This window comes from Aotus nancymaae, unplaced genomic scaffold (assembly GCF_030222135.1).
Source record: "Aotus nancymaae isolate 86718 unplaced genomic scaffold, 86718_ANA_hifiasm-v0.15.2.pri h1tg000011l, whole genome shotgun sequence".
Lineage (NCBI taxonomy): Eukaryota > Metazoa > Chordata > Mammalia > Primates > Aotidae > Aotus > Aotus nancymaae.
In genome coordinates, this window is record NW_026988422.1 from 61,880,008 (window position 1) to 61,902,628 (window position 22,621).

The following is a 22,621-nucleotide window of genomic DNA, read 5'->3' on the forward strand; positions in this document are numbered from 1 at the left end:
CTGCTTGGTTAGAGTTTTGGCTCCACCACTTACCAGCTGTGTGACTTTGGGCAGGTTTATTCTCCCTGTGCCTCCAGCCTCTCATCTGTTAAATGGGGTAATGATCATACCTACCCTATAGTAGTGCAGAGGAAGGATTAAATGAATTAGACACATAAAGTGCTTAGAATGGTGCCTGGTACATAGTAAGTATTCAAAAATTGTTAGCCATTATTACTTCCATTTTGCAAATGAAGAAAAAAACTCCTGAGGCACAGAAAAGTTAAGTTGTTGGTCCAGAGTTATTTTGATTGTAGGAAGAATGAGAATTCAAGTCTGTCTAATTTCACTCTTTGTCCTGCCACCTCCCAGAGTCTGGTCTTTCTCTTTTGGGCTAGGCTCTTGTGGGTGGCACACACAGAAGGGGAATGAAGGGAAAAAGCAGGAACTCAGCTTGGGGGATGTCTGACTCCCCACCTCAGTGTTCGCTTAGTCTTTCTCTACTATTTCACCCTCCCCACCACTGTGGGTAGAGTTTCACCCCCTCCTCTGGTCTGCCAAGGGAGTGGGGTTGGATCTTCTTGCCCTTTGCTCCCCTCCTGGGCCCTCTCAGGCAGCTGAGCCTTGCATCAGGAACACCTCTTGCAATCACACAGCATCAGCCCGGCAAGAAGCTAATTTGATAAACCCCACTCCAAAGCTCATTGAACCTGTCTATAACGATGCTTAATTAAAGTGCAGAAACTTTGAAGAGATAGCAAGTTACTGCTTAATGCAATACCAGAGTGCCACTATTCTACCATCTGCCTCTCTCTCTGCAGTAATTGCTTCCTGACATTTGTTTATTTTAATTAGGAGAGCAGTCTTGATCAAGAGGGAGGGCAGGCAGGGTCAGAACTGTTAGGGAGGAGGAAGAAAGTAGAAAAGGGGGGCTATGATGTTGTAGTGGTGGCCTGAAGGGGAATCACTGTTGTCTTCATGGTGTAAGTGGTTTTATCATTCCATAGGGATGGAACTGCAGAACTTTCTTCCTACAGTGAAAGCATAAGACTGACTCTGTGTTTGTATGTTCAGGGTCTGGGGGTGTCCTTTAGGAAGTATGGAAGCTTTTTGGCTAGCAAACGGAGCCTTCTACTTTGTTTGAAGGGAGAGTCTAGATGGAGCTGACAGATCTCAGAGTAGTGTTGCTAGCACAAGTAACTAGATTACTGTGACTCAGTGGAGACACTTCTAGTACCAATAGGGTCTCAGAGCTGAGAGAGATGCTCACTAATATCTGTTAGTTCTATTGGTTCTCACTGATGGTTTCACAGTGTGTCTGGTTATCTTTGACTGCATGCTGGTCATTGTACATGAAAATGATCTATAAGTATAAATTAAGCCTGAAATGGAGAAGGTGCCTTCTCTACAGAAAAATTTTGTTTTATTTTTCTGGCAGACACTTGAGGGCACTATAAATCTTGGACCCCACCCCACCTTAAACAAAATTAACAGTGTGAGGTTCCCTCAGAAACAAGTGATTCAAACCCAATCTATAGATTGTCTTGAGGACTAGTCAATTTCTGATTTATCCTTACCCTTAGGGGCCCAGCTTATTGTAATGAGGGTCTGCTTTTTGTCTCCCCATTTTACATGGATTCTGGTTGTGGATTCTTTTCTCTTTAGCTCTTCCAGGCTGTCAAAATGAAGATCAGATTTGCCAGACTCAGCTGTCTTCAGGGCAAAATGATTTTCATACTTGTCTGCATTCCTGTTTCCTTTCAGTTTTAGACTAGTCTTTCCTTATTATACGATCAGCTTTTTGGTGATTTTAAGAAGATACATTGTGCTTTTTATCCATATTTTTAGTTGTTTTTAATGGTAATAGCCTGCCATTACCAGAAAGAAAAAGTCCCTTGGTAGCAGTTTTTCAATTAGATATATTTTTACTTTTGGCAGTGGAACCTTATTTTTCGTCAAGCGAAATCTTACTTAGAATCTCAATATCAAAAACAAAATAAAATGAAATAAAAAACATAAAAGTGGAGCTTTTCTGGTTAAAGTGGCGTTCAGGGGTCCACAGGGCCTGCCAAATAGGCCTCTCTTTTGTCACAGCATCTCTAAGGACCTATGGGCATAGCTTAAAAAATGGTTCGAGGAGCTCCCTGGTTTGGCTGACTTTGAGGAACCACAGCTTTGGCAAAACTCATCTAGTGCTTTCCTTGGGAACAAATAGTTCTTGATAGTTTAGAGTGGCTAGAAGCCTAGGCCTTGGGCAGCATGCCATAAGAAATGACAGGATGTGCTTCCTGAGTCTGAGAGCCCCTGCAGAAGTCAAGCCAGGTTAGTGGGGATCATCTTAGTCCCCTTAGGAAGACTGATCTGAGATGAGGGGAAGAGAATGGAAGGAGAATTAGGATGAGTCCTCTAAGAGGCAGACATCAAAACAGGATTGCTTAGACATGCAAGAGTCTTATTGAGGGAGACACCTATGTAGGATTAAAGGGGAGGGAGCAGGAAGGAGGGAGGGTGTTCAGACCTTGATGCAGACCTGACTCTGGTGAAAGGAGAGAGGAAGGAAAGATTGAATAGGAAGAGCACCCTCAGCAGCACAGCTCTGAGAGAGTCTCAGCCAGGCTGATGGGAAGTCCCCAAGCGAAAGCTGATTGTTAGAGGAATCCTGAAATGGATGGGAATGGATTGACATGAGTACTCCAATGTGCTTGGTTGTTGACTGGAAGCAGCCTTGAGGGAGTGGCTGCAACGTGAATGCAGTGCAGTGATGGATCCAAAAGGTGGCCGCTTGGCGGTTGTCAACTCTGCTCTCTGCAGCATGTCCTCTTGAAGGAGATCTCAACGGTGCACTCCCATAGGTACCCTCATAGGGGAGAGCCAGGCCACCTAGGGAGCAATGAGGCATTTGCTGAAACACAGCGGGAGTGGAGGGAGAGCAAAACATATTTTTCCAGACCAGGGGACAGCCATAGTGAAGTGTTATCCATTTATTCGCCAGAAACTCAGTGTTCAAGCAGGTGGGATTTGCTCAGCTCATGTGAGCATGCTTTCTGAGTTGGTTGGGGGCAGGTCTATAGTAGCAAATCCCTTTTCATTACTTAAGGATACCCTGATGTGTCTGGTCCTGTGGTCCCTTCTACCTCACCTCCAGGTTCCTAAACCCTTCCAGTGGTTTCAACTGCTCTTAGCATAAAGACCACACCCTTTATCCTGGCCTTTTGAGCCAAATCTGGGTCCTTCCTACCCCTCCATTCTTATTGCCTACTATGCTTTCCTCCTTGTCCCTGTTCCAGCCCCACTGGCCTTTCAGTCTCTTGCACTTGCCTTGCTCTTTCCTACCACAAGGCCTTTGTCCATGTTGTTTTCTCTGCCTGGGGTGCTCTTCCTTCCCCTCTTCTCTTTCCTTCATATCTCTGCACAAGAGTAACTTCTTCAGGGAGGGCTGCAGTTCCCTCCTAGTGCTCTTTAAATACTGTGTTCGGGCATGGTATGTTGTGCCTTGTGGCATTTGTCATAGTCACAGTTTCAATCTTTCCTGGCTGGAATCAGGAATTTCCAAGAATTCCTGATTCTTCCACTAGGCTAAAAGCTCCACAAGGGCAGGGGCTACCTCTGTCTTTGCTGATCGTTGTTCTTCTGTGCTGGACTCACTGGGGATGCTTAGTCACGATATTTTGGTCTGGTGGATAATCTACAAAGAGGGTAGTAAAGAGAATAAGTGAATGTTCGATAAGTAAAACGAGTGTAAAAACAAAGTAAAAGGCAGAGCAAGGCACACTCCTCCAGAGGTGGGAGTGACTTCCAAAGTCCTTGTTAGCCTAACCTCCTTGTCTCTAGTTAGAAGAGACCAGGCATCGGGAGGCTGGTGACTTCCCCATGTTTACCCGGCAAGGGGTGCCAGAGCTGAGGCTCACATGCCTTGGTTTCTCGACTCTGACTCTAGTGAGCTCTTTGCCGTGGGGGGCCTTGCATGGTTATGGAACATGAGATTTGAAGGCAGATGCCTGGATTCCATATGGGCTCTCTTTTCACTGTTGATCTGACCTCGAGTAAGCCATTAACCTGTTGGACTCTTTCCTCATCTGTAAAGTGGGGGTGATCATGTACATTTTAAATGGAAATTTGAAGACTAGATGAGATAATATGTGGAGGAGTGCTTTTTTGTAAACTCTAAAGTATTTTACAAATGTCAATACTGTGCCACATCGTAGTGTTTTCAAAGAAACCTAAACCCACTGGAGATGGGGGTGGATTGGGGTACTGTCCAGACCCCGTTGCTGATCCTGCTCCCAAACCCATTCTGGCCCTTTCCCCGCTACCCTGTAGCGGGAATCTTTCTATGTATTTCTAAAAAGGAGCTGAAAAGTTTTTGGAGCATCAGCTCTATCGAGGAGAGAGGAGGCCTGTGGGATGGACCAGTGTTTTAGCTTTTGGGTCCTGGCTTCCTCATCAGTGGAAGGAAGGGGTTGCCTCATGTCTAAAGGCTCCACTCGATGGGAAGCTCCATCAGTCCTCATGAACAGGACGAGCTCAAATCAGGAAGGGAGGGCTGTTACCAACAGGCTCCCAAACAGGGCACAGAGCAAGAGGAGGCGCCATGGCCTCCAGCTTGAGAGATTTGTTAGATCCCAGAAAGAACTTTCTGGCATCCAGAGTGGTTAAATGCTGGAAATAGAGAAGGCAACAAAGGTTTTGGAAATTGCATTTTGGAGGTCTTTATAAAGACAGGAAAAATTCAACTGCAGCTCTGTCGGGACTGGGGAAACAGACTAGGAAGCACCCTTGTCCACAGCTGTTTCCTGCCGCTGCTTTGCTGGTGCTGGGAAGTTTTGTTTGTCGGGGGGGAGGGGGGGTTTCGTTTATGCATCTGGGTGGCCACTCTTGGGACCTCCCACCTCTGTTCTGTGTTCTGAACTTTGACCCCTTTCCTGCTTCTTCCTTCTTAAGAGCATCCCTGCCAGGGCTTGGTCTGGGCGCCATGGCTCCAGATAATAAATGCTTGGCGTGGTGATTGATAAACTGCTCTGTGTGTCATGATAACATGGAGAATTTCCTGCAAGATGACCAAAGAGGAAACAGAGGAGCAAGTTTTATTAAAAAGTTTTAGGGAGTATGGTATAAAAACTTTAATTGGTTTTATTTTTGCTGCTATTTTCAGTGTGTATCTGTCTCCCTTCCTCATTTTTAACCCTCTTGAGACTGGATAGAGATTTCCCAAGCAAGTATAAAAGTAATTATATTCAAAGACATTTTTTTTTCTTCCTAAGGTATCAAGTTAATTGTCTTTTCTGGGGCTAAATGTCTTTTCTTCAGTTAAGGTGTGACATGATAGCTTGGCGCTGATGATAGTTTGCATTTGTAAGTCCTTTTCATATACATGGTCCATTTTCGTCCTTCAATATCCCTGTGGCTTGCTCTTTTTGTTCCATTGCTCAGATGAGTAAACTGAGGTTCCAACCTGGCAAAGCTCACAGAACCAGTACCAGCTCTGCTGTGAATGCTTCTCTTTTCTCATCTTGTTCTACACACACAGCGCAGCCCTCATCGTGGGGGAGCTGCAGGGCTCCTTGCTGTCTAGCTGGCCAGAGCCTCAGAGTTTCCCTGTGGCTGGCAAAGGCAAGTTGGCTTGAAACAAGGTTTTCACTGGTTGGTAGGAGAATGAAGACCTCCCCAGCAATCCAGCGAGTTTGCAAAGGAGCATAGCTTTATGCATTAATTTCCTGGGACACCTCTAACAAAGTACCAGCAACTGCGTGCCTTAAGACAACAAAAATTTATTAGCTCATCATTCTGGAGGCCAGAAGTCTGAAACCAAGGTGTTGGCAGGCTCATGCTCCCTCTGCAAGCTCTAGGGAAGATTCCTTTCTCGCCTCTTCCTGGCTTCTGGTGTTACCGGCAATCCTTGGTGTTCCTTGGCTTGTAGTGGCCTCACTCCAGTTGCCACTTCCATCATCACATGTCTTCCCTGTGTCTCTGTGTCCACATCTCTCTCCCTCTAAGGACACCAGGCATTAGATTTGTGGCCCATCCTATACCAGCATGACCTCATCTTGACTTGATAACATCTGCAAAGATCCTGTATTCAAATAAAGTCACATTCACAGGTGCCAGGTGTGAAGACTTCAACATGTCTTTTTCAACCCATACCACCTCATCTTAGTCTAGCCTTCCTGCTTGTTTGATTTAAAAAATACCTTTTTAATAAATGAAATTATGGTTCTAATAGATGGTAGGTTTTATAAATGAGACTCAGAAAAATAACATACCCTCCTATTTCTATCACTCAAATGAACAATTGACATATATTTGCTTCTAGTAGTTTTTAAGAACAAAAATATTACAAATATAGTTTTAAAAATTATTGTTGACCATCTTCTCACTTACGTTATCTTCTCTTTTTGCTGAGACCACTGGTTCTCAGTGAGGACAGTTTTGTGGATATCCTTGCATTGGTGGATGTTGTCAATCATCCGATAATGCGAGGATAGCCTGCAACAAAGAATTATCTGGTCCCAAATGTTAATAGCACTCAGGTTGAGAAACTCTGTTTTACAGAGAAGAATAAGCATGATATTGACATGTATCCTTCTAGAAATATCATTCACATATTTTTATACCTTTATAAGCCTAAATGGTATTGTATTGTGCATGAGTATTCTCTTAATGTATATAAACAGTATTCTCTCTCTTTTTTTTTTTTTAGATGGAGTCTTGCCCTGTCACCCAGGCTGGAGTGCAGTGGCACAATCTCGGCTCACTACAACTGCAGCCTCCACCTCCTGGGTTCAAACGATTTCCCCGCCTCAGCCTCCCAAGTAGCTGGGATTACAGGTGTACACACCACACCTGGCTAAGTTTTGTATTTTTAGTAGAGACAGGATTTCACCATGTTGACCAGGCTGGTCTCAAATTCCTGACCTCAAGTAATCTGTCTTGGCCTACTAAAGTGCTGGGAGTGCAGGCATAAGCCACCGTGCCCAGCTTAAATAGTATTCTCTTAATGTGTATAAACAGTGTCGTCACATATTCTGCATCTTACTATTTTCCTTTCTTCAATTTTTTAAAGATTTATCCATGTTCATATATGTATGTACATATAATATACTTAGGTGATTTAACTGATTTGTAGTTTGTTGTTTTTTAAAAAGGCCTTTATTTGAGGCCCAGTGTTCAAAACCAGCCTGGGCAACAGAGCAAGACCCTGTCTCTACGGGGGAAAAAAAAAAGTTATCTAGGCGTGGTGGTGCATGCCTGTAGTCTTAGCTACTTGGGAGGCTGAGGTGGAAGGATTGCTTGAGCCCAGGAGTTTGAGGCTGCAGTAAGCCATGCTCATACTACTGTACTCCAGCCTGGGCAACAAAGAAAGACCCTGTCTCTTTTAAAAAAAAGTCTTTACTTGATGAAATAAAAAATTAATCACCTTATGTTTATATTAGGCACATTGTCTTTTTGGGGGGATGAAATTTTATTTCCTCATGACATCTATAAGTTTGGAAACCTGGCCAGATGCCACAGGGTAGACCCCAGTCCTTGATGAAAAGCAGCTCCATTTTCTGGGATATTATTCTCTCTAAGAACTTAATCCTTCTAGTATAAAGCAATATCAAAGGCCCCAGGAGTCCTCAATCAGTTGCTAAGAAGAATGAAATTGCATCACAGTTCTAATTTGTAGCATCTGGAATGCAGTGCCTTCCTTGGCTTTTCAAATTCTCTACCTTCCCTCATTTCTTTTTCTTACCTTTGGGATTGGAAGAGTCAGAAGTGCCGAGGTGCCTAAGCTTTAATGCTTGAGGATTTCTGAAAAAGACAGCCCCTCTGTATTGGCTTGAAGGCTGCCATAGCAAACTATTACTACTGAGTGGCTTAAACAGCAGAAGTTTATCTTCTCACAGTTCTCGAGGTTGAAGTCCAAGGTGTTGGCAGGACTGGTTTCTTCTGAAGCCTCTCTCCTTGGTGGGCATATGGCTGTATTCTCTCTGTGTCATTACATTGCTTCCCCTCTGCATGTATGTGTGTCCAAATTACCTCTTGTTATAAGGACACCCATCAGATTGGATTAGGGCCCACCCTAAGGACCTCATTTTAAGTAGCTCTAGGTACAGGGGATTAGGAATTTGGTGGTGGTGGGGGTACAGTTCAGCCCCCAACAATCCCTGTCCAATATACAGGGTGACTATTTCCAGGGGATGGGGAGAATCACTGGAAATTTTGTGTGACATCTGATGCTGAGATTTTTAACCCAATGTTAAATTTAAGGTTAGTAGGATTAGAAAACTCAGGATTAAAGTGAGGTCCACTGAGATTTTGGTTTCCAGGAGACATTGACTAGGGTGAGAAATTTGAAAAAGACAGGCCACTGTTGAGAAACATCTTCAGATAAACACAGACTACCATGTAGGCCAAGTCCAAATTATTGATCTCAAAGGCTGACCAATAAAGGACTCATTGGAAAGTACCCTGATCCAAGTTAGAAGGCTCGGGTTTCATCTTGGCCCTGACTCCTAGCTGTGTGACCTTGAACAAGTTACTTAGACTTGACGTCTTAATTTTACTCATCTCTGAAGTAATAATACATCTCTGAGGTAATACATCAGTGGATTTATGCAAGGATAAGATGAGCACAGTGCTGGGTATCTGGTGAGTTTTCAAAAATGTTATTTGTTCCTAGAATCTGAATCTAAGGAGCTTGGACTCTTTCCTATTGGCAGCAAGGAGCTTCTTTAGAAGCCTGGGAGTGATCTGTTTAAATGTGAGTTTTAGAAAGTTAATTCTGGCTTGGAAGCAGTTTATTAAGAGAGTTGGAAGGAGGGAGAGGTTTGAAGTACAAAGGTCAGCTATTAGGTTTTTGAAATAATTCAACTGATGAAGACCTGTTTGAACTGAGTTACGGAGGTAGATGGGGATGGAGGGTAGAAGTGGAGAGGGGTATAGAAAGAGATAGGGAGAGAGAAGAAAGGAGGGATACTTAGGAGATAGCATCAGAACATAAGACAATTGACTGGATGTAAGGATGTGAAAGAGAGAGGAGATGAAGAGAGTGGGGTAATGTCCAGGTTGCTAGCTGGGCCTACTGAGTGGATGAGAATATTAAGGAAGATAAATTCAGGAGGAACAGTTAAGGGAGGATGTGGAGGAGGAAAGCAATGAGTTTGGTTGTAATTAGAGTATGTTTGAGTTGTCTGGGGGGCATCCAGGACTAAGAGGGTCAGGGAGAGTGGGTAGTTTGTGAAGGGATCTGGAGACGGAGCTCCAGGGATGCTGACATCTGAAGGGTGGGGGGAGAAAAGGAGCACCTGAGAGTGACTTTCAAAGGTGTGCAGAGAGGGAGGAGGGGGAGCACAGGAACGTGCCAGGAAGGGGGACCAATAGTGGCAGATGCAGCAGGAAGGCCTGGGAGGTGGGAACTGAGAAGCAGCTCTAGTTTGGTATTTTGGAAGCCACTGGTAACTTTGGGGAGAGCTGTGTGAGTCAGGGACATGTGGGGGCAGAAGCCGGAATGCAGAGGATGAGGATAGAAAGGGAGACATGGAGATGATGAATTTTGATGGAGAAAAGGATTACAGAGAATATCTTCAAGGCGAGGGAAGAGTCCCATTTTCTTCTAAGGTAACTGGCATGCTGCTGGGGGCAGGGGGCAAGTGGGGAGCCTATAAAGGTTTGAGAAAGTATTGATGGAACAGGGTCCCAGGGAGGTAGCAGGGCTTGGAGAAAGAGCACTGGGGAGAAGGTAGTTTTAAAGGGAACATTTTTCATTGAGAAAAGAAGCAGGGAAGGTAGGTAGGAGAGAAAGTGAGTAGCCAGAGGGGAGAGAAGCACAGGCCTTCATGTCTAAAGGTCTTAATATTTTTTTTTCACTAAAAAAGGAGCCCCTGTGGCATCTGCTGAGTGAGGAAGGGGAAAAGGTTTGGAAGAGCTGAAGAAGGGAAGGTATTGGGGAAAAGTTGAAGGATTGCTAGGTAGCTGAGGTCAAGAGTGTCAGGATCATACTGTAGTTGCATTTGTTGGCATAGATGGGCTGTTGGTTACTAGTACCTATCTGTTGCTCAGGGGCAGGAGAAGTGATCGCTTAGATTCCTCTAAGATAGAGAACTGGTGGGTGGTGGAAGTTCAGGGAATGAGGGAATGATTGACTGTGAAGCCTCTTCTACGTAAGAAGTGAGGAGAATAGGGTATGGAAGGGTGATAGACTGTGAGTGGAAAGATTAGGGTGCTATATAGCTTTGGCCAGGTTGGCAAGGAGGGTTAGGAAGAGACAGGACATAGGAATAAGATTTTCCTGAGATAGGTATTTATTGGAGAGGTAGTTCTGGGTGGGGCTGAAGTCCAGGTTGGTGATAAGGGAGTAGGGAAAAAGGTGCGGGTTTCTGGAGAAGAGGCATAAAGGCTATGAAGCCAGGGCACTGAGCATGTGGGCATTGATCACAATAATGGGAGTCAGGGTGCAGAGGGAAACTTATCCAGTTAAGTATCTTAGTGGATGTGGGAGAGTAATCTTGGGGTGATGTATTGGTCAGTTATTGCTGCATAACAAACAATCACAAAAATCTGGTTGGTATGCAGTAGTAAGCCTTGATTTAGCTCCTACATCTGGAGGCAGTTGATCTAGGCCATACTCACCTGGGTAATCCCACTGATCTTGCACCTGCAGGTTGGATGGGGTTTGGCTGATCTAGGTTGGTCATAGTTGGGGTAGGTGGCTGGAATAGCTCTAGCCATTGACCTCTTGGGACTGATGGGCTAGCCCAGGCATGCTCATCCCATCATGATGGCAGAGGTGCCAAAGAGCAAGCACTTTTCAAACTTTTGGTCATGTCACGCCCACTAATATTTCCTTGGCCAAAGCAAATCATGTGGTCAAGCCAGAATTCAAGATGTGGGGAAATACACTCCACCCATGCAGGCAGGAGGCAACCGTGAGTGAATATTTCTGAATAGTAACATAATTGACTACAAGTGGTAGGGAAGAGTGATGAAGAGGGAGAGAGGTGGGGTTGTAGATGCATAGGGGCCTTGAATGATGACATAAGCACAGAGGGGAAGAAAGGATGCTGTCACTCTGCTCCCATCCTGAGATGCACCTGGCCCCAAACAGAGTGTTTGGCAAATAAATCATCTGATTAGAGAAGACATAGCTTTCTGTATTGTGAGGAGTCAAATATGAACAGTGGGAATTCTAGAGGGCACAGAGGGAAGAGTTTAAAACAGGTATTGAGAGGCAGTTGACTACCCAGGGCCAGGGAGCAGCTGCTAGAGCAGGGAGGTCCTAGCCTTAGGAATAAGGGACACACACACACACACACACACACACACACACACACAGCTGCTAGAAGAGCGTGGGCTCACCCGAGGTAAACTCTCTCAAAGCCTTATTATTTTGGGAAGGTGTTGTAAAGACCAGCCGCCACATTGCCTTGAATGAGACTTTGGGTTCTTCTCTCTTCCGGACTAACTGAGGAGGGCAGATGCTTGCTGGGGAGGAGACAGTTTTAGGGAGAGGTGGCCACAGATCCATACTATACTTGGGATTTCACAATTGCTTTTACTCTGGCAGGGTGTTGGGAACTTTTTTTTTCCTGGCACTACAAATAAGGAAGCCAGAGGGTGAGTGTGGGAAGGAAACTATTTAAATGGAGATACAGTAATAGAAATAACATTCATCCTTGGAAAGAGAGGCTCTACAAGAAAGGTAGATGGGGTGGGGCACCTCCAACCCACACTTTATCTCTTTGCAGAGCCTCTCACTACTTTTTGAATGTTCTTGATCTTCACTTTCCTACTAGACTCTAAGCTCCTTGAAGTCAAGACTGGACTTGTCTTATTCATAGTTTTATGCACACACTCAGAACATAATAGGTGCTCAATAAATATATCTGAGTGGATGAGTACATGCATGATGAAAAATTTACAAATTAGTATATCCACCTCCACTTAAAAGAATTCCAAACTTACTTTCAGTAATGTCACTCAACAACTATTTATGGTCCTCTTGAATATTAATTAGGATGACTAGGCATTGGTGAGGTGTGAGACACAGTGCTTGCCAGATGGTTGCTTGACTTCATTTGCAGCTTTGGGAACACCAACTAACAATGCAGAGCCTCATGAAAATGTTTCAGACCTTAGTTTGTCCACCTGTGAAAGGGGGAGGCTGAAGCATTCATTCAATTTCTTTCTTCCAAGGCCTCTTGGAATCTTTAATATTCAGTTGTTCATTGTGATCTCTAAAATGGAGAAAACAGTTTGATGCTTCTAAAATGTATATATTTCTGTCTTTTCTCTTTTTGCCTTCAGAGCATTTTGTGGGACTGGTTTTCTGCGGAGCACATGTTTGGAGATGTGGGCTTAACTAATTCTGCTGGATCAATTCTCGTTGAGTTTCTTTTGACGGTCTTTTCCCTCACACCCTCCTAGATGCACTTGTATCAAATGTAATAGTGCTTTTCACCCTGATGCTTAGGATGGGATGGTTGCTTTTTAGAGCACCCAAAGGATCCAAACCTTTGGTTATCCTTTGTTCTGATGATGTTGGAGGTGGATGCTCAGGTTTCAGCGCTGGGTTGTGCCTGTTAAGCTTCTGCTTTGGTCCACGATCCCCAGAGCACCCTGAACTCCATGGAGGATTTGAAGCATCCAAGATAACTCTTTCCCTGAGGAACAGGGGGACAAAGGGACTGGCTTGTGTAGAGATGTGGCTAGAAGTTGGGAGAGCTGGACATGCTGACCTGGGACAGGATCAGGAATTCTGAAAATCAGGCAGTTTCCAAGGTAAGGTACGGAGCCTGCAACGGGGGCTATTTTGCTATGTTCTCGCTCTTTTGGATTATATACCTGGATAGGACGTGGCCTCAGGTGTTGGGTCCCCCTGGCTGCTCAGGTGTATGGAGAATGGCCATGGATGGCTGAGAACCAGGCATGGGATCAAGCTCGGGCCCCTCTTCTACCTCCCCTGGATAAGAGCCATGGCCTCCTTATTAGTTTCTCTGTGTCCTGCTGTGTTCCTTTCAAATCCAGGTCCCACACCATCAAAAACACTGACTTTGTGTCATCATTCCCTCTGTTTCAAATCTTCCAGCAGCTCCCCAAGACTTTCTTAGCTTGGCATCCAGAACCTTTGGAACTCTGCCCTCAACGTGACTTTTTAGCCTTACATTTTTTTCCCACTCTTCCCTTCCACCCATCCTACATTCCAGCTAGATAGAACTTCTTATGGCTTCCTGGACACCCATGATCTTTCCTATCCCACTGTCTTTATTTGCTATTTTCCTTGTGATGGGACACCTCCCCTGTGGCCTGGTCTAGCAAAACCACTCATTCTTTAAGTATCTGTCACATCCCCTTATGATTATTGCTCACACATCTATCTCCCTTCACCCACTAAATCTGGCTGGGATCTTTTGGACTCCAGGGTCTTACAGGATGCTGGCAAGTAGCAGGTATTTATTAGAGGTTTGTTGAATGAATGAATAAGTGTGCATTGTGTTGAATGAAATGGAGGTTGTGACCTCTTAACTCCCTCTTGTCACCTTCACCTTTCTGCATGTATTAAAAGATTTATCTAACCTGGAATAACAAATGCCCATCCTGGCATAGCAGAAAGATGGGTATTTTAAAAACAGAGGCAGTTTTGTTACCTTTCAAGCATAGCAGATTTTTGAAGGCTAAGATATAAATTGGTACTAATAAGGAAAATGGGAAAACTAATGCAAAATTACAGGTTGTTTTAGTCCTGATTGTATAATAGTGGGTCATAAACAAAAGGACCATAAATGTTCCAGAATTATCCAGTGAGCCCAGAAGTTGAAGCCATGCTGATAGAATAATTTTTTGAGCCTTGGGTTTGAAAAATATACTGACTTTTTAATTTAAAAAACTTTGAGGCTGGGTGCAATGGCTCACGCCTGTAATCCCAGCATTTTGGGAGGTCGAGGCGGATGGATCTAGAGGTCAAGAGATCGAGACCATCCTGGCCAACATGATGAAACCCCGTCTCTACTAAAAATACAAAAATTAGCTGGATGTGGTGGCGTGTGCCTGTAGTCCTAGCTATTTGGGAAGCAGACAGGAGAATTGCTTGAACCCGGAAGGCGGAAGTTGCAGAAACAACTTTGAAACACTTTTTGCTGTTAAGTAAAACCTGAAACTTGGTAGAGAAAGATGTAATTGGGACTTCTACCTTTTGAGGATCATGGAAACTGTATTTGAATTATTACAATTCTGGATTAGTAGCCCTAGGTGAGAAAGTTTGATATTGCATAATAACTCACTGTTATAGGGCAGAGTCTTGCATAGGTGGGCCCACTGTGTGCCATCCAAATGCATTTAATTACTGCAGTGTGAGCCCATAGGTTTTATTTCATATGCCTGTCGCAACTGATGGGAAGGTGTTGGGTTGAGAAAGATTCTGAAGCTCCCTCTGGGCTCAACAATATGGTACCATGATTGATTCATAATTGATTAGTAAAGTGTGCTGTGAACACGTGAAGGGAAGATTCATGTATTTTGCTGCCTTATCTAACATATCCCAGAAACAGTGGCATAATGCAAATCAGTGTGATATATGATAGAAATATGGGCCTTATCATTCATAAGCTTGAATTTAAGATTCAATTACATCACTTACTGTTTTGTGACCCTGAATGAACCACATTCTGTCTCTGAGCTTCAGTTTCTTCATAGGTAGAATGGAGTTAAAAAAAACCTAATACCTTGTCATATGGAGGTTAGATGATAGAGAGTTACTTTATACACATTAGTACCTAGCTTTTCTAATCAGGCTTATGAGATCATTGCTGTGTGCAGTTAGTACTTACCTGTTTGCTCTGTGCGAGTTGCCTATGATGGTTTCTGTGCGTATTGCCTGTTTTCCATTCTCAGCTCACAGTACAGGAAGCTGTGCTGGCTCACTGACTTTGCACACCCACCAGCCGAGGGCTCTCACCAGAGCACCTCCCGCCTCCTTGGTTCTCTGATGACGTCCTTCGGCATAGGCAGCTAACACTGAAGCAGATGAGGCTGAAGTACATCGTGGAGCTTATAGGCTTGGAAGTTCCAGTCTTCTTAACTTATTATGTTCAGCGCTCGTAGTAAATTTGGAGCTAAGACTTGGACTTAAGTTTCCTTAGCTGCCTCGGGATTGCATCTCTAGAACGTCATAGAGTTTAAGCCTTGGCCGGGATAACTGGGATGACAGTTCTATTCTACGTGTGTCATCCTCTAGGAGGCGAGCGTGGGCATGTTCTCATGGCAAAGAAGCAAAAGAGTGAGCAAGCAGAAAATATGAAAATGCTTTTCAAGCCTCTGCTGGTGTCATTTTTGCTAACATGCCATTCAGCCAAAGCAAGTCACATGTCTGAGCTTAGTGTCCAGGGCTGGGCTCAGTGGTGTTAAATTGCCAAGGGTATGGAGATGGGGAGAGCGAAGGATTTGGGATTAATACAATCAAACTACTACAAAACATTGTGGGAGAGATCTCTGAAATCATTTTTTTCTATCTTTTTTTTTTTTTTTGAGACAGAGTCTCACTCTGTCACCCAGGCTAGAGTGTATTGGCGTGATCTCGGCTCACTGCAACCTCCGCCTCCTAAATTCAAGTGATTTTCCTGCCTCAGCCTCCCACGTAGCTGGGATTATAGGCACCTGCTACCATGCCCAGCTAATTTTTGTATTTTTAGTAGAGACAGGGTTTCACCATGTTGGCCAGGCTGATCTCGAACTCCTGACCTCAAGTAATCCACCTGCCTTGTCCTCCCAAAGTGCCGGGATTATAGGCATAAGCCACCATGTCTGGCTTAAATAATATTCTGTTAATATGTATAAACAGTGAATAGATTTTCTTCAGTCCTTAAGGATTCAGCTTCTTACATGGACTTTGGCAGAGGTCAGGGGTATAGATAGCGCCTCGGCTTTAAATTAGGGTGAGGGTGTTTGGTCTTTCTAGGCATCGCAATAACTTCTGACTACCTTGCTATGAATGGTGCTACTCATTTAGTAATGTTGTTTCACGTACAGCTTGGGAGGCACATAAGCATTGAAGCTATGTGCTTTACACATGTCCCTGATGGCTGTGGCATCTGCTGTATTTTGGATGACGAGCTTCTCAATGGCATTGTCCTTGGCTACACATGGGGCCAAATTTGTGCAATAAATAGGCCGAACGTGACCGTGATTTATTTATTTATTTATGTGGTTTTTTTGGCCATGACTTTTGTTCCTTCTCTTTATTGTCATTTTGGAGTCAGGAGTGGAGAGCTGCACCCTTATTAGCATGTGACTTTGGAAAAATGACTTCACTTTTCGGAGGCCTCAGTTTACTCATCTCCCAAAATAGGGATAATCATAGTTCCTACTTCCTAGAGGTTTTGTAAGAATTAAATGACTTCATGTGTACCATACTTGGCATAACGTCTTGCCTAGGGCAAGTGTAATATGGGTGTTTGCTGTTGCTGCTGGTGTTGTAAGATTTGTGTGCTGGAAGAACTGCGTAGCAGCCTTTCCAGTGGCTTTCCAAAATCACAGAAAGACCAAATTGCCACGAGTTTGAGTCCTGAGCACACTATCCCATACTTCCCCCTGTTTAGGGGCTGTGTGTCATCTCCTCCTGGCTCCCAGGCTCAGCCCTCACCCCCACCGTAACCCTTCCTGGAGATACCATCTGTAGGCACAGTCCTGCCCCTGCTTCCTGCCCTCTGGCATCGCATTGCCCTGCAGGAGGTGTGGTCTCTGCCTCATACCTGCGAGGTGTGCCCTGTAGATGGGGCTGTGCCAGGCCCCACATTCACCCTGTGGTGAAGCTGGGGGCTCTCTGGTCTGGGTTCACACAGTTCGAGACTGTCCGGAGCCTCTGCCAGTTTGTTCTGTTCTCCTAGCCAGCTCTGGCACTTCTTGCTCCATTAATGGAGAATTTGTCAAGTAATGGGAATAATTAGCACAGTGGGGGCTTTACTGTGTCCTGGAAAGAGAACAGAGAGAGCCCTCCCAGCAGCCCCAGACATGATTGCTGGGCAGGCTTATTTTCTCTTGTCTGCGCCTCTCTCCCCTTCTCTTGTATGTGTTTGATTTTTTTCCCCTGTCTTTGTGTGGAGAGAGTTGGCTAGGAGAAAAGACTCGTAAATTGCACTCTTGCTGGGCTGGTACTGCGAGAGCTGGATAAGATTGTCTTCTAGGGCTGAATAATTTTCCTCTCCCCTTACCCCCTTTGTGGGGAAAGATCAGCTAAGCACATAGTTCATATTCCCCCTCCTTTTCCCTCTCCATTTTTTCTCTCTGCCCCAGCCCTCCCCACTTCCCTTCCCTATCCCCTCATGTAAAGAACTCACTGGCTTTCAATTGAATCTTTTTTAATGGTCCCAAGAGGCGAGGATCTTGAAGGGTGATTATCTTCATTATAAATTATTAACTCTCCCGGCAGCCAGATGGCTTTCCAAACCATGTCTGGGAACTCCAGGCTAGGGAGGCCAGAGAGGAGGGATTGAGAGAAGGGAGGAGGCTGAATAGTAAATGGCCACAGCTTCTTGCATCCCTGGCTATACTGAGGTTGCTGGGGAGCCTGCTGGCCCCTTACAAGGCCTGAGTTCTGTGGTGTGTGGGGAAGAGTTTGTGGTGGTGATTGTTGGTTTTCACCCACTAGGTAACTCAGGGTGCAACAATGAGGCTACCTTGGGGATGGAGTAGAGGTGGTAGGTGGAAAAGAGACTGTTGCCGTGAGTAATTGTTGGTCTGTACCTTAGAAGATTGTCAAGGCATGGTAAGAAGGCATGATTATTTCCTTCCTTTGTGTAGTCTTTGATATGCACATCCTGGAAGGCGTATTTATGGTTCTTCCCAATTTATAGGAGAAGAACAAAAAATTGAATAGGTCCACAGGTATCCAGATGGTTGCTTGGTCAATTGTTAATGGAAAGGCGGTCTGGTTCTGACTCCTGATCTGGTGATGTTACCCTGACACCAGGCTTCTCTTCCCCAGTTGCTTATGCCCTACTTGTCCTTCAAGTTTCCTTGCAGGTTCCTCTCCTCTGGGAAATTCTGATCACACCAGCTGTGAGTCATCTTGTTCCTCTGGACTGTATTGTACTCCATGCATAGACCTATTTTGTACTGACATACAACCCCTAAAGGTGTCCAGTCTCTTTTGGGTCATCCCCAGTGACAGGGAACCCACTTCATTTGAATATAATCTGCTTCTAAGATAAAGGCATAAATTCTCTTTGTAGAACTTCCATTCAGTTAGCAAAATTCTATCCTGGAGTGCAATAGAGAAGCTGTGGGATCTTTCTTCCAATTTAAGAATGCTTCAGCTTCCTGCAGACACTGCTCCTGCCACTGCTGCATTGCCTCTGTTAGCCCAAACACCCTGACACCTCCAAAGATTTCTCCTATAAAGACTCAGGCATGACTCTGCATGCTGTCTGTGACATTGGGATGAAATTTAAAAGAAGTCCATCTACCCAGCTTACTCTCCCTTAGCAGTCCACACGATATGGTTTGGCTGTGTCCCCACCCAAATCTCGTCTTGAATTGTAGATCTCCTAATTCCCATGTACATCGGAGGGACCCAGGTGGGAAGTAATTGGATCATGGGGGCAGATCTTTCCCATGCTGTTCTCATGGTAGTGAGTAAGTCTTATGAGATCTGATGGTTTTTATAAATGGGAGTTCCCCTGCACAAGCTCTCTCTTGCCTGCCACCAGGTAAGATGTTCCTTTGCTCTTCCTTCATCTTCTGCCATGATTTTGAGGCCTCCCCAGCTACAGGGAACTATGAGTTCATTAAAGCTCTTTCCTTTATAAATTACCCAGTCTCAGGTATGTCTTTATTAGCAGCCTGAGAACAGACTAATGCACCCCATGAGACACCAGCATTAGCCATGCTGCTAGCGTGAAATAATAAGCATCAAGGACAACAGGGGACAGCAACAGCCAGAGTAGATAACATTTATTTGGTACTTATCTGTGTTGAGCATTGTCCTAAGGGCTTTTACTTGTACTAAGTGCCTACCTATGATAATTGATTGTTATCATCTCTGTTTCACAGATAGGACAATTGAGGCACAGAGTGGATAAGTGACTTGCTCAAGGTCACACAGGCATCAAGTAGTAGGTGTGAGATTTGAACCCAGGAAGTCTGGCTCCAGAGCCCATGCCTTTAACCACTACACTATCCTGCCTGTATGAGAAGGGCACTTATCCTATCACCAGTGTTCTACTTTGGATCCTAGAGGCTGACCACCGCCATATCAAGCCCACATTTGGCACAGTCTGCTTCTTACATTTGGTCCACTTCCTTATATTATTTAGGCTCATGTCTTTCCTTTCTACTAATATATAAGCACCTTTCAGGGCTTGAGCTGTTTTTTTTTTAATTTATCTTTATGTCTGGAATATGAGTGCTCCATGGTTAAACAAAATGAATGAAAAACTTCCTTTCCATTGACTATCTTCCAGCTTACCTACACCTTTCTCAAAGAGTATGAGTCAAAATAAAAATTCAGTAACCAGTGTCAGATTGACACAGATGATGATCTCTTTCTTCTTATAAGTTATATTTCAATTAATGCAGTCTAAAACGGCACTTGATTATCTGGCAGCCACAAATGCATGCGCATATATATATATATACACACACACACCCACACACACAAATATATATATATGTAAATGCTTATACATATATATGTATATGTATATATATGTGTGTGTATTTGTGTCTTTTTGTCTATTTAATTTCTTAATTCTTGTTTATTATATAGTTACAAATTGTACCTTCCATCCTTATGGGTTGTTTATATTGGAGGATCTAGTTATATTAACTTTCCAATTATCTCCATTAAATTTTGTCTTAATAGATAGAGGCTGTAGTTTTAGCCTACCATGATCTCTTGGGGTCCCTTCAGCCTCATCTGGCTTTCTCAGTGTCAGTTCATTCACACACATGACTATTTGGCTTTCTCCCTCTTCATTGGGGCTCTTGATAAATATGAGGGAGGAAATCAGGCCTGACTTCCCACAAGCCTGTATCCTAATGGGTTCATGCCTTCTTTGAAAGCTGTTCTTTAGCCAGTGACAAGTCTTATTGGTTCTATCCGCTTCAAAGTCCTCATATCATGAGAAGATCTGCCGAAGTCCATATATAACTCCTGTGTATTTCTACTGCAACAGATCAGTATTCTTGACAGAAAAGGAATTTAGGTTAGCCTGACATGACTTCTTAGTTCTTGTGAAAAACTTAGTTTTTAGTGTAAAAATAAAAAAGTGTCATAGTTCAAGGTTAAAAAAAAGTCTCGGGCCGGGCGCGGTGGCTCACGCTAGTAATCCCAGCACTTTGGGAGGCAGAGGCAGGTGGATCACGAGGTCAAGAGATCGAGACCATCCTGGTCAACATGGTGAAACCCCGTCTCTACTAAAAATTCAAAAAATTAGCTGGGCATGGTGGCGCGTGCCTGTAATCCCAGCTACTCAGGAGGCTGAGGCAGGAGAGTTGCCTGAACCCAGGAGGCGGAGGTTGTGGTGAGCCGAGATCGCGCCATTGCACTCCAGCCTGGGTAACAAGCGCGAAACTCTGTCTCAAAAAAAAAAAAAAAAAAGGTCTCTTCCTGTGTCTCCCCATCTCTGTCTCCCTTTAGCACAATATAAACTTCAAATGCTATTTTCTGTGTGTCCATTTGATAGAACGGAATTAAGGTCCTTGGAGGCTGTTTCCCCTTCTTTTTCCTAAAGCGCAAGGATGATGAACTCAGGGTGGTCTAAACTTGGTGACTGAGACTGGGAACAGCTTCGCAGATTTCAGGAAAAGAAGAAGGTGCAAGAAGGGTGGTGTTCCTAGACATGGCCAAATTTAGGGTACAGAGTAGGCTGGGAAGAGAGGACAGTGAGCTCCCTATTGCAAAGGATGGTGGATATTTGCCCCTAGTTTTGTAGAAGAGAGGTTGGGTTTGGCTTGGGGAACTGTAAGAAGGAGGTAAAAACAAACAAACAAAAAACAGGAACTAGTAATAATTTTCTTTAAAACCTTTCTTCAAGTGACATAACAAAAATAACAGATTAACGTGTATGTATCAGGAAGTGCATTAAGTTGCTTTTACTGAAATATAGCATACATATAGAAAGCACACACATCGTAAGTATACAGCTTCCTTGTTGCGTTTTCACAACTGAACACACTGCGCAGCCTCACCCAGATCAAGAAACAGGATTCCTTTACCCCTTTGCCTTCTTCTAGTTGTTAACCACTATTCTAACATTTAACAGCATAGAATACATAATTTTGCCTCTTTGTATGCTTTATATAAATGAAGCACATACAGTCTGTGTTCTTCTGTGTCTTACTTTGCTCAGTGTTACGTGTGTGAGATTCATCCATACTTCTGTCTGGCGATGAAGAGCAATCATTCCCAAAGCTGTATAGTATTTTGCACAAATAGACTACAATTTATCCACTCCACTGCAGATAGACATCGGGTGATTTTCTAGGCTTTGGTTCTTATGAATAGTGCTGCCATGAACATTCTCACGCATCTTTTCAGTTGGACATTTGTAAGCATTTCTGTTGGTATATACCTAAAAGAATAATTGCGGAGTCCTGGTGTAAAAATGTTCAGCTTTAGTAGATACTGCCAGCATCATTTTCCAAAAGTAGTTACATTCCTATAGATTTTTAAATTTAATAAAGTTCAAAACTGCCCTATGAGATAGGTATTATTCCCTTTTTTTTTTTTTTTTTTTTGATGAACAAAGACTCAAGAGAATTGCCCAAGGTTCAGTAGCTGTAGGAATGAGAGTCCAGGTTTAAATCTAACTCTGCCTGCCTCCAAAGCCCTTGTTCTTTCTCACTACCCTGAACTACTTTTATATCTTTGAGAGAATTAATGCCTTAACCTCCCTCACTGCCTGCATTAACTCAAATTCAACTTCAAGTTTGGGAGAGAGACCCATCTTGAAACTAATTATTGTGGCCAGGAGATTGGAATGTCCCAGTTGACTAAACTGGATCATATGATATGGGATTGGGATGACCCTCACCTGAATGACGCAGAGCAAGATTGGTGGTGAAAATCATTTACCTGCGAAGTGGGGTGAGGGGTGCAGTGAACACGGGGCAAAACCAACAGCCATTGGAGAGATTTTCCAGTCCTGGTGAGGGCAGGTCATGAGAAGCTTCCAGAAGAAAAACTGGTAAGCCCCGCCTGGGGACTGTGGCATGCCTGCAAGGGCTGGGTACAAGGACGGTCATGATCATGACTTCCTAAATCAAACCCACTTCTAGACACAGTGTGACTTCCTTTCTTGAGTCTGTCTCAAGCTCAGCTAAAGCTCCAGGCAGTTGGAAAAGGAAGCAATGGAATTGGAAGGAGGGGTGGGGAGGGCAAATGGCAGCCAGATCTTCTGAGCCACGCTTGTGGCAAATAGTCCACATGTCAGAGTTGTGTGAGCCCCCCACCGCACCGCCCTGCCGCCTCCTAAGCAGCCGGCTTATGAGACATTTGCAAAGATGTTAACCCTACATAAAAAGTGTGCCGTTCGATAATTATGTAAATTAGCTGGCAATTAGATAATGTCACTCACTTTCCCTCTCTCACTTGATTCCCACACAACAGACAAGTGTTCTGAGCTTCTGCACCAGCCTGGTCCCTGCCTGGAAACCACCTGTATGCATG

At 44.1% G+C, this 22,621-nt stretch overlaps 1 protein-coding gene across 27 annotated transcripts in view; it reads left to right on the plus strand.

Annotated features, from left to right (window-relative positions):
* The window catches only part of NRXN3 (neurexin 3), a 1,680,301-nt gene that overhangs the window by 41,965 nt on the left and 1,615,715 nt on the right, over positions 1 to 22,621 (plus strand). The window contains exon 1 of one of the 27 annotated variants that reach the window (XM_064375078.1): positions 9,411 to 9,579. The exons of the other annotated variants lie outside the window; for them this stretch is intronic. The gene's annotated coding sequence lies outside the window, so the exon portion shown is untranslated. Of the gene's footprint in view, positions 1 to 9,410; positions 9,580 to 22,621 lie in introns of those variants that run through there. 27 annotated transcript variants of the gene reach the window in all.